At 49.1% G+C, this 16,343-nt stretch overlaps 1 pseudogene; it reads left to right on the top strand.

The window, feature by feature from the left end:
* Window positions 1–12,578: 12,578 nt before the first annotated feature.
* On the top strand, window positions 12,579–14,730 carry LOC116885867 (annotated as a pseudogene).
* The last annotated feature ends 1,613 nt before the right edge of the window (window positions 14,731–16,343 follow it).

Genomic DNA, 16,343 nt, shown 5'->3' with positions numbered 1-16,343 from the left:
TGCAGGCCGTCTCCTCTGCCTGCCCTCTCACCGTAGGAGAGCTGGGAGTACTAACACACTGCCCCACTTGTTGGGATTAGAGACCCACATCACTAATGGTTTTGGCCCTCATTCTTCTCTTCCACCACTTGATCCAATCTGGACCTCCTTCCACTCTGCCTGCCGTGAGTTAACCCCTCTCTAGGTGGGATCTGTGACTGTATAACCATCTTCTAGGTCCGATTTGCATCTTCTCTTGGGATTATGAAGTCGTCACCAACCCAACCCCCGCTTCTGCAACATTAGTAAGCACTTCAGGTGTTGGGGAAGGGACGGGTGGGGCATAGGACAGATGGCAAGCCAAGTGTATAATTTACCTCAAGAAACAGAGGGAAGAGACTTGAGACTTCTCTCTGGAGGGAGTTCCTAAGGGGGAAAGGTAATGAAGGGAAATGACCACTGAAGTCAGAGGTTCTCTGGCAGGAATGGCGTCAGTCAGCACTGGCAGCACAGCTCAGACTCCTGAAAGCAAAGGTTCAGGGCTATTCTTAGAAGATAGGAGGGCTGGGGCTGTAACTCCGTAGTGGAGTGCTTGCTTAACCTGCCTGAAGCCCTGGGTTTGATTCCCCGGCACCGAATGTAAATGTGCCCCACCCCATGCCTGAATTCCCAGCTCTGGGGAGGTAGAGGCAGGAGGAGCCACTGTGCTACACTGCAAGGTCGAGGCCAGTCGGGCTCCCTGAGTCCCAGGCTCAGAAAAGTTTAAAGAAAAACCAACAGAACGAAGGGGGCGGCAAAGGAGCGCTCAGGGGGCAGTGTCAGAGCCAGGTCTGCTAACTGCTGCTGCCTCTCCCCAGAATGAGGCCACAGCCCTCAGTCTCCCAAGGCCAGCTACAGAGAGCTGCTGAGACTCACAGCTCTTAGAGCTCTGCTCTCTCTAACCCCTTACAGCGCCAAGCCCAGACACTCTGATGCCCAGACAACCTTGACTTACAACTTTTATCTAGTACCTTCCTGTCTTGTGACTCACACCACATAGGCTGGGTCACATGGTGTGGATCTTATCACTCCCCCAAACTTGTAAGATTCCCCCTCCATTGTTCTCTGGAACTGTCTCTTTCCCTTCAGGGTCCCCATCGTGGTGGCTCTTTATGCTCTCCCACCACAGACCCCATCCTGGCTGCCCCTGTCCATGAGTCTGTAGCTCTCCCTTTCAGCTTGTTTCCTATGACCCTGTCTTTGTTACTGTTTACAACAGGTAGCTTGTCTCTAAGAGTTACTAGAGGAAATTCAAGGCTCTCTGAAATGCTGTAGAGACAGCCAGGGTGGTGCATCAGGACTTCGTGGGGATCCTCAGCTACAAGCCAGCCGGGGCCGAATGAATCCCGGCTTCAAAAAACCAACCTGAAAACTGTCAACAAGAATTTCGAGGGCTGGAGAGATGGCTCAGCTGTTTAAGGCTAGGCTCACAACCAAATATATAAGAATTTCGAGCAGGGAACTGTCAGCCATGCAACCCTTGCACTGACAAGCGGCTGCACTGTTGGCATCACAGCCCTGTCACCAGATCCTTAAAGTCACTGTCCAGGCAGCAGCTGCAGAGGTCACCAGTACAGACAGTCGGGGAAATCAGCGCTCTTGGCCAGAGAGGGGGTGATTCATCCTAGTAGCCAAGTGACTGATGTAACCTTGATCCTTGAGTGACAGGATCATACACTATACCCTGGACACATAATTAGGCTGTATAAGCTTGAAACAGTTTTTAGGTTTTGAGATAAGGTCTGGACTCTAAGCTGGTGTGTAGCCAGGGTTATGATTTTTAAAAACGATTTATTTTCCCGTGCATTGTTCTGTCTGCATGTATGTCTGTGTGAGGGTGTCGGGTCCCCTGGAATGAAGTTATTGACACTTGTGGGCTGCCCTGTGGGTGCTGGGATTGAACCCAGGTGCTCTGGAAGAGCAGCCAGCACTCTCAACCTTGGAGCTATCTCTCCAGCCCCTAAATTTATAGTTTGAATTCTCGATTCTCGCTTTAATCTCTAGACTGGGAATGTGGATGAACACCACGCTGCTTCTTTTGGTTGACTTATTGGAAACAGTGTTTCACTTTGTATCCTAGGCTGCCCTGGAACTCACAGCAATAGTTTGCCTCCTCTTCCGGAGTGCCAGGCTTAGATGTGTGTCCCCTGTCACCCTTGACTGACTGTATCTTAGGATGTTTTTACATCTTCCAAAGCTTTTAGGCTTGTGCAGTGTCTCTTACCCCTTTCTAGGGTCACTGATGCTTGGAGTAAAATTGGTGTTGACTGGGAGCATGCCTTTCAAATACAAACCAATCCAGAGTCTACCATGGAATTAATTTATTGTGTAACTACAACAGTGGCTTCACAACCGTGTGTTCAAAGGCAGTGAAGCCTAGCCAGCATAGGGATGAGGTATGAAATGTTAGATCCTGGTCTTTCTATCAAACACTGTGAAACTGATGATTATGGCAAGGAGTTCAATCTTTTGAATCCCACCTCCACTTTGTAAGGTTTTTATTCGAATGTTTTAATCCCTTCCCAACCTGGTAAAACCTTTGTTACACAAAGTAAAGTGGTGTGACAGCCCTCCTCCTGGTGCCCCTCATTTCGTTTGCTCTGATTCTTTTCAACTAGCTAACCAACAACTTCTGTGAGGTCAGGCCAGCCAGTGGGGACAAGACTCAGTCACCATCTGCATTAAATAAACACCAACTGTCCTTCCCAGCCTGGGTGCTTGCATTGCTGAGTGCTCCCTTTTGACCAAGAGTAGAGTTTTGCTTTGGTTTTGTTTGGGTGTTCCTCCATGTGACCCTGAGAATAATGTGCGGTTTGTGCAGGATTTCAGATGCATCTGGGAGAGCGTTCAGATCCTCTCCCTTGGAAGAGACGTGTCCCCTGCCATGTTGTGGCAACAGCTGAGGTTGATTATAGGTGTTCCTTCACAGAGAGAGTAAGGACAGTCACTGTACCCTCACTTGAGTATGCAGCTGGATGTAGTTCTGCCCTAATCTTATGTGGCCTCATGGTTGGCGTTTTTGAGGGAGGCGGACTAGAGTACATATAAGAAAAACGAGGTAGCGGGGCTCCACCGATGCATCTGTGGGGAATCTGTAATATACGCTAGGGGAAGGATCCAGTGGGAACAGGCATTGCTTAGTGGCCCTTGCCCCTACAAGGAAAATTCTTACAGCAAATGATAAATTTCTTTGTTAATGTGATCATGTCTTGTGGTATTAAAGAAACGAGTAAAAAAATTAGATGTAGAAATGAAAATATTTTGGTAAAAAAGGATTTGTGTGTGAATATTAAAGTGGTTGATGTTTCCAGGATGTATAAAGAAAGCTAGAAAGCTCATTCAAATTGTGATGGTCTGAGGAAGTCATGTAAGGCACGGGAAGGACGAGAGACAGAGATGATAGAGGGTTTTCAGACGTTAAGCTTGAAGCCCAATACACCGATGTCAAGGCTCTGCTTAAGTCAAGGGAGCTATTGATCTGCTCTTGGTAACAATTACAAGAAGCGCTTAAAAATGTTTGGCTAGTCAAAGTTTGTTTTGAAATGTTTGGTCTTTGCCCACGTTTCATCTAAATGTAACATGGCAGTTAAAAGCACCAAACTTACCAGTTTCTGGGTGTCTGAGGTGGTTTGAATGAAAATGGCCCTTATAGGTTCACTGGGAGTGGCATTGTTAGGTGGTGTGGCCTTGTTGGAGGACTTTCTACCAGGGTGTCACTTAAGGTGGGCTTTAAGGTTTCAGAAGCTTAAGCCAGACCCAGTGGCTCACTGTCCCTTCCTTCTGCCTGCTGATCTAGATAAAGAACCCTTTGCTACCTCTCTCCAGCACCATGTCTGCTGCATGCCACCATGCTTCCTGCCATGATGATAATGGACTGAACCTCTCAAACTGTAAGCCAGCCCCAATTAAATGCTTTCCCTATTAAGAGTTGCTGTAGTCATGGTGTCTGTTCACAGCAATAGAAACCGTAAGTGTTCAATAATTATACTTAGAGGCCTAAACTGATATGGTAAGAGGGATTTTGTTTTGGTGTTTTTGAGACAGGGTTTCTCTGTGTAACAGCCTTGGTTGTCCTGGAACTTGCTTTGTAGACCAGGTTGGCCTTGAACTCAAAGAGATCTGCCTGCCTCTACCTGCTGACCACAGGGATTGAAGGCGTGCTCCACTACCCCCTGGTAAAAGGAATTTAAAGAGAATATTCTCTCTCTTGCCCTCCATGGTTAGCTGCGTCCCAGAGGCCTGCTCAAATGTTCTGTAACTATGGGAGATCACCTGTCCTTTTGTTCAGGGAAGCCATGGAGACCCTACTGAGTCAACTCTAATCAGTCTACAAAAAGGAGGACATTTTTCCTCCAGGCTTCCAGGCACAGCCATAGATAAACAAGGCCTTTGACTTGTCCTCACAGTCAGAGGTTCCTCTCAAACCCAAGTGATTCCTGAGGACCAGAGGATTAATTTTGGCCATCTATATGACCCCAGCAAGAACATACACTCCCAGAGTAAGGTGACCAGTATGTGGGGTTGTCGCTTTATTTTGACACTCCAAGGGATCACCTTCCCCAGATGTTGGACTTAAGTCCAGGAGACATCATTTAGATAAGCAGAAAGGCTTTTCTTATTGGTAAGAAAATGCAACCCAGATGTAAGACTTCCGCTCTTGCCTATCAGCAGCCGAGAGAGACAGACCCACTACTGCTTTAATGGGGAAGTCAAATGATGGCTAAGTTTCTCTCCTCTCCCTAAGAAGCCAGATGGGAGGGGCATCATGCTGACTTTTGCTACTCTGAAGGCTATCAGACAGTCTCAGTCAGATCCTGGGGCCGTTAAGTCTTGAGGTCAAAGGCAAATGAAGAGGAGCCCAATAGAGGGAGGTTCTTGTGAGCCTAGCAAGAGATTCCAGTAAACTTTGATCTGGACATTTAAGACACTCTGTTGTGGCTTCCTCTGGTTCTGCAAATACCTTGCTGTAACTTCTCCCTCATACCTCTTTCCAGGTACCAAGCAAGGACTTCTTTTCTTCCCTCCCTGTACCTGGCTGTTACACGGATAATCTTAAGGTTCTCTCTTGGAGGAAGAAGGGGATGGTAAAAGCAAGTGAGGTTTGGCTAAGCAGTTTAAGGGGAAAAACAAAACAATTTACCTCTTGGTTAAGAGCCAGAAAGTGTCTTGGCAGCCTCCTCCTTGCCGGAAACCATGGAGCCAAAAACCTGATTTGGTTCCTAAATGATTCTATGATAACCTCTTTGTGATGAGGGCGGGGGTGCACTGTGGAGGTGGGTGTTAAAATTGGCAATGAAGGCGGCTATAGTGTGCCTTTTTTTCTAGCACTCGGAGGCGGAAGCAGGCAGATCTTGGAATTCGAGGCCAGCTTGGTCTATGTAGTAAATTCTAGAATACTCAGGAGTACATAGAGAGACCCCATCTCAAAAAAAAGAAATAAGTAAATACACAAAAATAATAGAAAGGAAGAAGTAAGAAACTTCCAGTGAGATCTTGGGTCAGATCAACCTTCTGGCCAAGGGACCACCGCTAACCTCGTATGAAGTAATTGACTTTGTACTGGGGGCTCGTTCGGGGGCGTTCTCAGCTCCGACGAAACAGGAGTGTCCTAATGAGTGATTCTTACTCCAACCACCTTCTTGATGAGTTTGCAGAAAGAGGGATTCATAAGAAACATTAAATATTAGTCTTTTCTATTAACCACTGTAAAACTCGGGTTCTGAGAATGAATTCAAATCTTTAAGGCTTTTATGCAAATATGTATCCCTTCCTCCTTCAGACACACAGCCCGGTAAACCTTTGTAGTTGAACACAAAGCCCTTACAACCGCCTCAGAACTTTGGTGACTGAAGCTGCAGACCCCTTCCCAATTTCCCCATTTCCTTTGCCGAGTCTTTTAAAAATAGCCAATTCAAAGTCTGTGAGGCCAGCCCCCAGCCGACGGGGAATGACAGTCACTACGTTAGAATAACAACCACGTGCCCATCCCCCTCTGTGTGCTGCCCGCTCTTCTGGCTTGCACCCTCCTGATCAACATCCAAGGTGGGCTTCCCCTTCTCTGAGGAGAAGAGGGGTACAATGGGAACCGGTTTGTGGGGTGAGACGGAGAACGAGGGATATAATGTAACTTTTTTAAAAAAAGAGTGAAGTTTTGCTTTGCAGAGTCCTTTGTATGACTCAGAGTATTTTTAACAGAGGAAACGTTTTCAGTTTTGTTTCTTGAAGGAAAAAAGAGCACATTTTTCTGGATGGGCGGTGGGCAGGTCAGGGCACCTGCCGTACACCTTTCTACAAGCTTCAAGGAACAACACTGAGCCAAGAGAGCTAAAATTCTCCTCAGGAGTTCAGAGAGCTAAAATTCTCCTCAGGAGTTAAGAGAGCCCTCTGACTATTGATTTGGTACCCAAACACAGACAAAACATGCAGGCAAAACATCAACGCACAGAAGAATAAATCTTAAGGGGTTGGGGATTTAGCTCAGTGGTAGAGCGCTTGCCTAGCAAGCGCAAGGCCCTGGGTTCAGTCCCCAGCTCCGAAAAAAAGAAAAGGAAAAAAAAGAATAAATCTTAAAAATATTTAGTGTATTTTTTTTCTGTTTTTGTTTTTTGAGACAGGATTTCTCTGTGTAGCCCTAGCTGTCCTGGGATTCACTCTGTAGACCAAGCTGACCTCAAACTCAAGAGATCCGCCTTCCTCTGCCTTCTGAGTGCTGGGATTAAAGGTGTGCGCCACGGGGTTGGGGATTTAGCTCAGTGGTAGAGCGCTTGCCTAGGAAGCGCAAGGCCCTGGGTTCGGTCCCCAGCTCCGAAAAAAAGAACCAAAAAAAAAAAAAAAAAAAGCTTTCAAAAAAAAAGGTGTGCGCCACGGCCTCTCTGGGATTGAATGACCTTTTCACAGGGGTCTCATATCAGATATCCTGCATACCAGATATTTACATTACGATTCATAACAGTAGCAAAATTACAGTTATGAAGTAGCAACCAAAATAATTTTCTGGTTGGGGTCAGCATGAGGAACCATATTAAAGGGGTGCAGCCTTAGGAAGGCTGAGAGCCACTGCTTTGAGTCTACTGGCCAGGCTGAAGAACTGCTCGGCTTTTCCTTTCCCCAGTACCCTTTAGTTTACGTTCTTTCTTCATCAGAATCCTCTTTTGGGCACACGACATACTTGTCTCCAGTGTAAAGAATTCAGCTTCCTCGCCAGGTCCATCTAAGACAAACCTGAGACCCTTCAGAGAAAAGCTGGAGAGTGCTAAAGGGAGGCGGATCAGGGAGCCCCTCCGCCATGTAGGTGCTAGGGCTGGTTTGGTCCTTACCAGCTGATCCTTCCGCGATGGCCTCGTGCTGGTGCTCTTGGCTCTCGGTTTGTGGGCTCCACATGGAGTCTGAGGCACCTGCCTGAGCTGTCTTCTTTCCAGATTACCTAGAGACTGGGAGGCAGCTGCCAACAAGGTGGCTTGCTTTTGTTTCCTTTCCTTGGGGCTGGCTCACCTTGCAGAGAGAGGACTTGGGGTTACTCCCCAGCACTCGCACGGTAGGACCACACTCACCTCTAACTGTGGCTCCAGGGCTCTGATGAACTGGATTCCTAGAATCCACATGGTGGAAGGAGAGAGCTGAGCCCCACGAGTCGTCTTCTCATTTTCACATGTGCTTCTATGAAATACGTTGAGGACACGCGTGTGGTGTGTGCACACACATTTGCAGGTGACATACATGCAATAAATCTCATACGCTCACAGGATGTAGTCTGGGTAATTCAACAATGGCTGTCTCACAACTGGAGTGGCTGAGAATCCACTGTTCCTCGGTCCATGAAGTGCACTGCATGTCTCAGCAGTCCCAGTCCGGTGGGAAAAGCTGAGAGGATCCCTGGAGAGCTTCTAGTTCTCATGCCACTTAGCAGCCAATCCCTCCTCCTCGGCAGTGAGTGACCCAGTGCCATTGACTACTCTGAGTCAAGGAGCCCACTGCTCTCTTACAGTTGTCTGATCTGTAGGATTGGAGTTCCCTTGCCACTGCAATGCGAGCATGCATGCACGAGTGTGTGAGTGTGTGCGAGCATGCATGCACGAGTGTGTGCGAGTGTGTGAGAGCATGTGCGAGTGTGCGAGTGTGTGAGCATGCATGCACGAGTGTGCGAGTGTGTGCGAGCATGCATGCACGAGTGTGTGCGTGTGAGTGTGAGCATGCATGTGTGAGTGTGTGAGTGTGAGCATGCATGCGCGAGTGTGTGTGTGTGAACATGCATGCAGAGTGTGTGTGTGTGTGTGTGAGCATGCATGCGGTGTGTGTGTGTGTGTGTGTGTGTGTGAGTGTGCAGCATGCATGTGGCGGCATGTGTGTGTGTGTGAGCATGCATGCGGTGTGTGTGTGTGTGTGTGTGTGTGTGTGTGTGTGAGCATGCATGCGGGGTGTGTGTGTGTGTGTGTGTGTGTGTGTGTGTGAGCATGCATGCAAGAGTGTGTGTGTGTATTCAATTCTTTGACTAAGATGCCAAGGACTTGGAACCACCCAGTTCAGATAATGACCTCTGTTAACATTTGGCAAGTCAGCCAGGAGTTAGGAATTCAAATGCTCTCCTGTCTCACAGCTTCAGATTTCATCACTTCCTAGTTGTTCCCCACCTGACGTCTGAAATGACAGATTGAATTAACTAGTTTGATCTGCAAGTCATTAGGGTGCAACCTCTCCACCTTGTAGCTGCCTCACCTGGGAGGGAGGTGAGAATGAGGACCAGAGGGGTAGTGGTGATAGGTGCCTCCCCTCCTGAGCTGAGGCTTGGAAGAGACCTAAGCAAGATGGGTGAGATCAGGAGAAGCCCCGTCACAAAGCAGGTCCAGCATCTTTCTGGTAACGTTTCTGCTCTCAAAGTGGAACCAAACTTTGCTGAGTTTCTAACATATTCTCTGTTCTCCTTTTTAGTTGTGTTTTTTCTTGGTTTCTCATGCATCTAAATTATCTGGAGGTTATCTCTGCAGGGGCTGACCAAGGTAGCAGGCATCCCTGAACTCATCCAGAGGGCTAATCCTGCCGGTCCTGCTCCTGCAGAGTCCAGGCACTGAGAGCATGGCCATGGGCTTCTGGTTTTTAACTTTGTTGGAGTAACAGTGTGCTTGCCCTCAAAGGGAGCAGCAATTCAGGGAGGAAGGAAAGAAACCGACTCTTCTCCAGCCAGTGATACACCTTGCTGGATAGGCACTTTCTCTCTACCACATTTGCTTGGCCGGTCAGTCCTTTTACCTTTAAAACTGGTTGTGCTATCAGCAGTCACAAGTTGGATGGCTAAAAGCCACTAGGAGGTCTGGCATTAAAAAGCTCCCAGGCAGGATAGCCAGCTCAGGGAGCTAGGAGAATTAGGGTCTTCCTGGAGCAAGACAAATTCATGCATCAAGTTACTGTGTGGCCTCCATGTGAGCAGACTGAGGCCTGAAGTGTATGTGGGGAGCTCAGGAAGAGCCCCAGGCCTCTGAGGAGCAGTGGAGGCTGCGTCCCTCTCCAAACCCAAGAGAGGAGAGCAGCTCATCCTCCTAGGGAGGAATTTTAAACAATGGGAAGGTGTTTCCCATTTTGTCCAAGATTAACTTCATTCCATTTAACTTACATTCCATTTAACTTCCTTCTGTTGGAGGTCCCATCTGATATGAGGCTATAAAATACTATACATAGGGAATTTCATCCAATGTGCTTTCCATTTCTCCAAATACAAGGTGGTATTGTAATTGTGAGACCTGTAATTTTCGGGACATGTATGGTATCTCAGATCATACTGTGGCCATGATGGGTGACCCAAAAGGACCATCTGTTTCCTAGTCCTTGGCAAGTAGCCAAGTCTCTGTCACTGTTGAGTGGGAGAGCAGCGGATCTCCTCTGGCACAAATGCCCTATCTCCCAGACTAGTTATCTGATGGTGGAAGGAAGTGAGCACAGAGGTCAGGGCTAACGCTCGGACAAGTGCCAGAATTCTTTACTATGTAAACACTGGAGCTCCAAATCACACACCTACATTCTCTGGACGACACAACGAAAAGCGTATGCACACACCAAACAGACCTCTGCCACGTGGACACCTCCCTCTTCATCAGATTTGCTAGCTGGGAACAAGCTGCCAGCAGTAACTTGTCGGCAGCTAAGACAGAGGCTCTCTAGGTGCAGGCGTCCCTGACCAGTCTGCAGCCAGAGTTGAGATTCCCTCAGTGTCCCAGACCTTCAGTCTCCCAGCCTCTCAGACTTCAGAGCAGGGATGCAATCTCACACCTGTGGCTGCCTCTTTACTGTCTCCAATCTACCAGTCCTTCTCCAGCTTGTTATTTCATTGTCAGACTCAAGGTCCAGCACCTCTTACCAGTCCAGGGAAACTTCTGAAGAAGACCTGGAGTGTCCACTATATTCCCCGCAAGTCAAGTCCTCAATAAGATGTTCCCTTTCCAGTGTGCATTGATTCTCTGTCACTCTAAGTAGAGTGGTATCAGACTTAGGCAGGTGTCCCAAATTAGCACAAAGGGTCCCAGATAGTGAGTTGTCGAGTGGGAGGATGGGAACGAGAACTAAAACAAAAGCCATTGCTGGGACCAGGAGGTCTTGCATACACTGATGACTTATATCAAGTTTATTAAGAAGTACAGCATCGCTGATCAATAGTGGTGCAGCCTTTAATCCCACTGCTTAGGAAGCAGAAGCGGGTAGAACTGAGTTTGTGCCCAGTAGGGTCTGTAGAGCGAGTTCTAGGACAGCCAGGGTTACACTGGCAAACCCTGTCTTGAAAACACAGATAAATAAATAAAAGCCATCATATTTATAGGGGAGATAACTCAGATCAAAAGAGAGCTAAGTGACATAATGCTGGTGAAGAGAAAACTGGATACCTCAGTCACAGCTGCTTAAGGATGGGTAACCACAGCCTATGGGGAAGAGCTGGGTCCCCAGAAATCACAACATTGACTCTCTTGAGGCACTGGCTCCAGCCCTGGACCAGCCTTTCCAAGTCAGCTCCTCGACAAGGACCCAGGGCCCTTTCATCAGAGCCCCTGAGGAGTCTTGGTTGGTCTGGATCCCCTCCGGCAGGCCCCTTTGGTTCACCGAATCTCTTACAGGATGCTGAGGAACAACAGCCGCCAAGGGGAAGGTCCCAGCTGGGGCGCCAGTTTGTAACCAAAATGCAGTGGGTTCAGGACTTGGTGTGTGCAGGGCTGACAGAGCACAGCCAACGCACACAAGAGCAGGGAAGGGTTTTATTGCCTGAAGGAGGACACCAGAGGAAGGCACAGTTTCCAAGAATGGCACACTCTTGAAAAGAAAGGTGAAGGATTTATCTGGGGTGTTTACAGGTATGGACTCCTGTGGGGAAGGCACTGAGGGATGGGCACATTCCTGAGCATGCCCAGTGTTCACGTGACAACAGTTCAAGAAGAAAAGATCACAGGATGCCCCTAAACCCTAGACTGCAGTAGGAAGGGCAAATCTGTGGGTACGTTCATCCTGCAAAGTCCCCAACTTAACAGGGAGAGGGACTTGCTGGTCACTCCTGGCTTACATCATCAGTAGGCAACATCTGTGTAGCTGGGAGATGAAAAGCAATGCTGGATCCACCTAGAAGAGGTGATCAGAGGCTCCTGAAGAAAAACTCCATGTCCTCGGGTCCTCGCCCTGACCCTGCCCTCCAGCCCCAGCTCTATGGTTAGCAACTCAAGCCACATCTGGGGTGAAAGCCAGACTTGCTCACTTCTCAAGGCTGCCCTGTTTATTTCTAACCTGGCCAGATTCCATGTGATTGAAAACAACAGATGACAAACAGTCCACAGGCCATTTATGTGAGGACTGAGGACACCCTTGAGGACTTAGAGCAAATCTGATTGTAGAACCCTGTTCATTAACAGCTACTAACAAATGTTCTCAGTCAGGGCAGTATTTCTGTTCCTCTAAATCATGCAGCCAAGTAGGCAAATAGACCAATCATCCCCATAAACCAGTGCTAATCAGCTTGTTCTGCCTCAGGCCCCCTCACATTTGACTTCGCTTTTCCTGAGAACTCACACTGACTTAGAACATTTTACTGGGTGGCCCAGAATGACCTTAGGCTTATGGTTATCTGACCTCGGAACCTGATGCAGCCATTAAGCTGACCACTCCCTCAGTCAAGTTTCTACCCTCATTCTTGGTTCTGTCACTTGATCCAAGCCTACTGTTTCCTGTGACCCCATCTGGTATGCAGGGATCCCTCCTCTGGCTGGGACCTGTGACTGTGTAACTGTCGTGTGCCTGCCAGGTTGTTGCCATGCCACGTCCAACGTCTGAATGCCTAGTGCCTTGCAGCTATCGAGGGATGAGGTAGAGCATGGGACAGAGGATGAGCCAAGTGTCTACCTCTCCTCGGCAAAGCCTTGATGAGGAGAGAGGACATTAGAGCTGGGAGGAAATCTCCCTGTGCAGGAATAGCCTCTAGGAGAAGGGCAGTGATGGAGATGGCCCTTGGGTAGGACGACGTCTGACAGCAGTGACCTAAGCCAGCTGGCTCTAAATGAGTCTCCTGAAGGAAAACTGACGGAGGGTCACTACGAAGGATGTCAGGGCTTGAGAGGTAACTCAGCTGGGGGAGCATTGACTTATGCACAAAGCCCTGGGCTTCCTAAAATTATTTTTAAAATTCTATGAATAAAAGAGTGAGGACGAGGTAAGGCGCTCGGTTGGTGGCCTGTCCCTAACAATTCTGAGCACACTCGTGGCTCTCAGAACCATCTGTTGATAGTCAGTTGTGGTGCAGCGTGCCTTTAATTTCTGTGCATGCTTCGTAGAAGCCAAAGGATTGGAGCTTCGCCGTAACCCTCTACTAGAGGCCGGCCTGAGTACTTGAAACCAGTGTTTCAGACATGAAAGGTAGAGGACTGTCCCCCCAAGCTGACTTCCACTTGCTACAGCTCCAGATGCCGTGCTGGTGTGGACTCCGTTTCACTCTGTGAGGACTGAGCTCTCTTTCCTTACACTCGTCTCCAGCCATTCATCTACGCTGCTGCTTCACTCTCCCCACCTGCCCAGCATTCACTGCATCTCTGGGCGAGCTCTGTGAGTGCACCCCTCTTCCCAGTCTCACTCAGGTCCTCTCCATTGTTTGCAGTCTTTCCCACCCCACCTCCAACATCTGCATCCTGTCCATAGTGTACTGCAGGTACCTAGCAAAGGGATTCAAAGAGGACAGGACAGAAGAACAGACAAATCCCAAACTCACCCTGATGAAGCCTTGGTGAGGATAGAAAATTAGCCACACAGAAGAAATCTCCTTGGTTGGGGAGACCCTTACGGTGAAAGCCAGAGTTAGAGGTCTTTTGCCAGGAATGAATGATGAGCACGAATCATCGATCAGGACAAATCAGCCTCCTGGGGTCAGCAGGGTGGAGACGGAGCTCAGTTGGAGGAGGGCTTGCTGCAGATACAGGAAGCACGGGCTAGGTCCCCAACCGCAAGTGTATTAAGTGAGGTGGTCCACACTTGCAAACGCACCCCTCGCAAGAGTAGAGAAGGTCAAGGCCGTCAAACACCAAATATTCAACTTTAAGAGGATGGGCTTCTGGTGACCCCAGCCATGCTTGCTCCTCAGTCCTTTTCCTACACACGGGCATACCCAGCAGGCCCACTCCCTCCTGTGCCAGGAACATGCTACTGTTGGCACCGTGCTGTACCCCACACTCAGCACTGACCCTGGAGCAGAAGGAGCTGTCTGACATCACTCACTGAGTGGTAGCTCCACAGAAGGGCGTCCCGGCTGCAGATGAGTCCACTGGAAGCACTGACAAGCACCTGCCGTCTATTGGCACAGAACATGGAGAAGGACAGGCGTTTCTGCCACCAGCTGCTGCTGACCGTGTGATTCCCTACATGGCAGGGGGCCGTCCTGTTCCACGAGACACTGTATCAGAAGGCAGATGATGGGCGTCCCTCCCCCCAAGTTATCAAGTTCAAGGGTGGTGTTGTGGGCTAAGGTAGATAAGGGTGTGGTACCAATGGGAAGACCACGGCCCAAGGGCTGGATGGGCTGTCTAGAGCCCACTTTGCCAAGTGGTACTGTGTGCTAAACACTGGGGAACATACTCCCTCGACCCTTGCCGTCATGGAAAAGGCCAATGTTCTGGCCCACGCAGCATCTGCCAGCAGAATGGCATTGTGCCCATTGTGGAGCCTGAAATTCTCCCTGATAGGGACCAGGGCTTGAAGCACTGCCAGTATGTAACTGGGAAGATGTTGGCTGCTGCATACAAGGCTCTGAGTGACCACCATGTCTATCTGGAAGGCACACTGCCGAAGCCCAACATGGTCACCCCAGGCCATGCTCGCACCCAGAAATTTTCCAATGAGGAGCCTGCCATGGCAACTGTCACAGCACTTCATCCCACAGTGTCCCCTGCTGTCTCCGGGGTCACTTTCCTGTCTGGAGGGCAGAGTGAGAAAGAGGCATTCACCAACCTCAACGCTACCAACAGGTGTCCCCTGCTGAAGCCATGGGCCTTGACTTTCTCCTATGGCCCAGCCCTGCAGGCCTCTGCTCTAAAGGCCTTGTGTGGGAATAAGGCAGCCTGAAGGCAGCCCCGGAGGAGTATGTCTCACAGGCCCTGGACAACCGCCTCACTTGTCAAGGAAAGCACACCCCAAGAGGCCAGTCTGGAGCCGCAGCCAGTGAATCTCTTCATCTCTAATGATGCCTACCAAGCAGAGCTGATCTAAGGCTGCTCCATCAACGCTCCAGACCCCACCTACCCACCTGCTACTGAAGAGGGGCTTCAGGCTCTTTTCCACCACCCTGGCTGCCCTGGGACTGGAGTGCGGTGCTGTCTGTGAATGCTAATTCTGCCATCCCTTCCAGGCCACTGCCAACCAACAACTACGTAAGGGGGAGATAGAGGGTAAATAAACGGGAAGTAGGGAAAATGCTAAGAGTAACCTGTCTCTAAGTCCTCAGAGACACATCTGTAGTATTCTCGAAAATATGTCTTTACAGCCAGTCATGGAGATATATGCCTGGCATCCCAGAAACTGGTAGGTGGAGCCCCAAAGATCAGGACTTGAGGGCGATCCTTCAGGGCAGCCAAGCCTACATGACACCCAGTTTCAAAAAACACCCTTAAAACAACCATTAACATAGAAATGTTAACTGTGCTGAACGAGGGGCTGTCAGATGAGCAGCTCCTTTATGAGCAACAGCTGCACTGCGCTCATGGAAGCTCGGCTAACTGCACATTGTATAATCACTGTGAGGTAAGTCCAGAAGCTGCAGAGAACCACTGTTGCCATGACCACAGCCCACTCCAGACAGCCTGCACTGGCCTCCTAAGGCCAGGAAAGACGGGCTCTAGATGACTGTGTACTAATTTTTATCCTCTGGTATCCCACTCGAAGGGTTGTGATTGGTACAAATAATGAGTCTTTGTTTGCATAAAGGCCTATATACTCTTGGTGCAATACTCTTGGGAGATGCCTCTGAGGGGGAAAGAGGGCTGCTGGCTTGCTGGCTGCCATGCTCAATGTTAGAGTCAGGCTCTTGTATAACCTGACCCAGACTGATGAAGTAGCCAAGAATGATATTGAACTCCTGATCCTCTCGCCTCAGCCTACAGAGCCTGAGATATTACAGACATGTTTGAGAAACAGTTCTCACTTTATAGCCCTGCTGTCCTAGAACTAACAGCGATCCTTTTGCCTCTGGCACCTGGTGTTGGGTGTATGGTGAGGGTCACAACCATGCCTGCCTCATATCCTATATCTCTGGATGGTTGACATCATCCAAAGCTTGCTGCTTACAACAGACTTCCTCCTTCCAGAGTAATGGAATCTCAGGAACAACAAAGAACTCTCTACAAGACTCATGGCTCATTCACAGACCAATTCATTCTGAGCACACAAACCCTCCCCCCTGACCTCTCACACTTAGTCCATTACTTCTCCTCCCCAAATCATGCTGGCCAGGGGCCTGGCAGTGAGACACCAGTCCTACGCACAAGACCTTCCAGAAATAGTCCAGTCTACTCAAGGCAGTCTTCTCTGCCTTGGCTTGCCTTTCCCTCAGGAATAGAGGCTCCACCGCAGGTTCTCCTCTCCCTGGAAGTCACTGTGATGCCCAGAATGACCTCGAACTCATGATTCTCCTACTCTTGCTCCTGAGTAGTGGGATCTTATGTAGCATTTTCCTCCACTCTCAAACATTTATCTCGGAGGAAGGCTCCTCAGGACTCAGGAAGATCTAACTTGAAATAGTCCATCCCAGGGATAGGTGTGTTAATATACACGAGTAAGCAACTCATAGGTCTCAGGGAGGGAGAGTTCTTAAAAGCTTACAAGAT

This window comes from Rattus rattus, chromosome 16 (genome assembly GCF_011064425.1).
Source record: "Rattus rattus isolate New Zealand chromosome 16, Rrattus_CSIRO_v1, whole genome shotgun sequence".
In the NCBI taxonomy this organism is placed as follows: Eukaryota; Metazoa; Chordata; class Mammalia; order Rodentia; family Muridae; genus Rattus; species Rattus rattus.
This window is presented reverse-complemented; position numbering and strand designations above follow the sequence as displayed.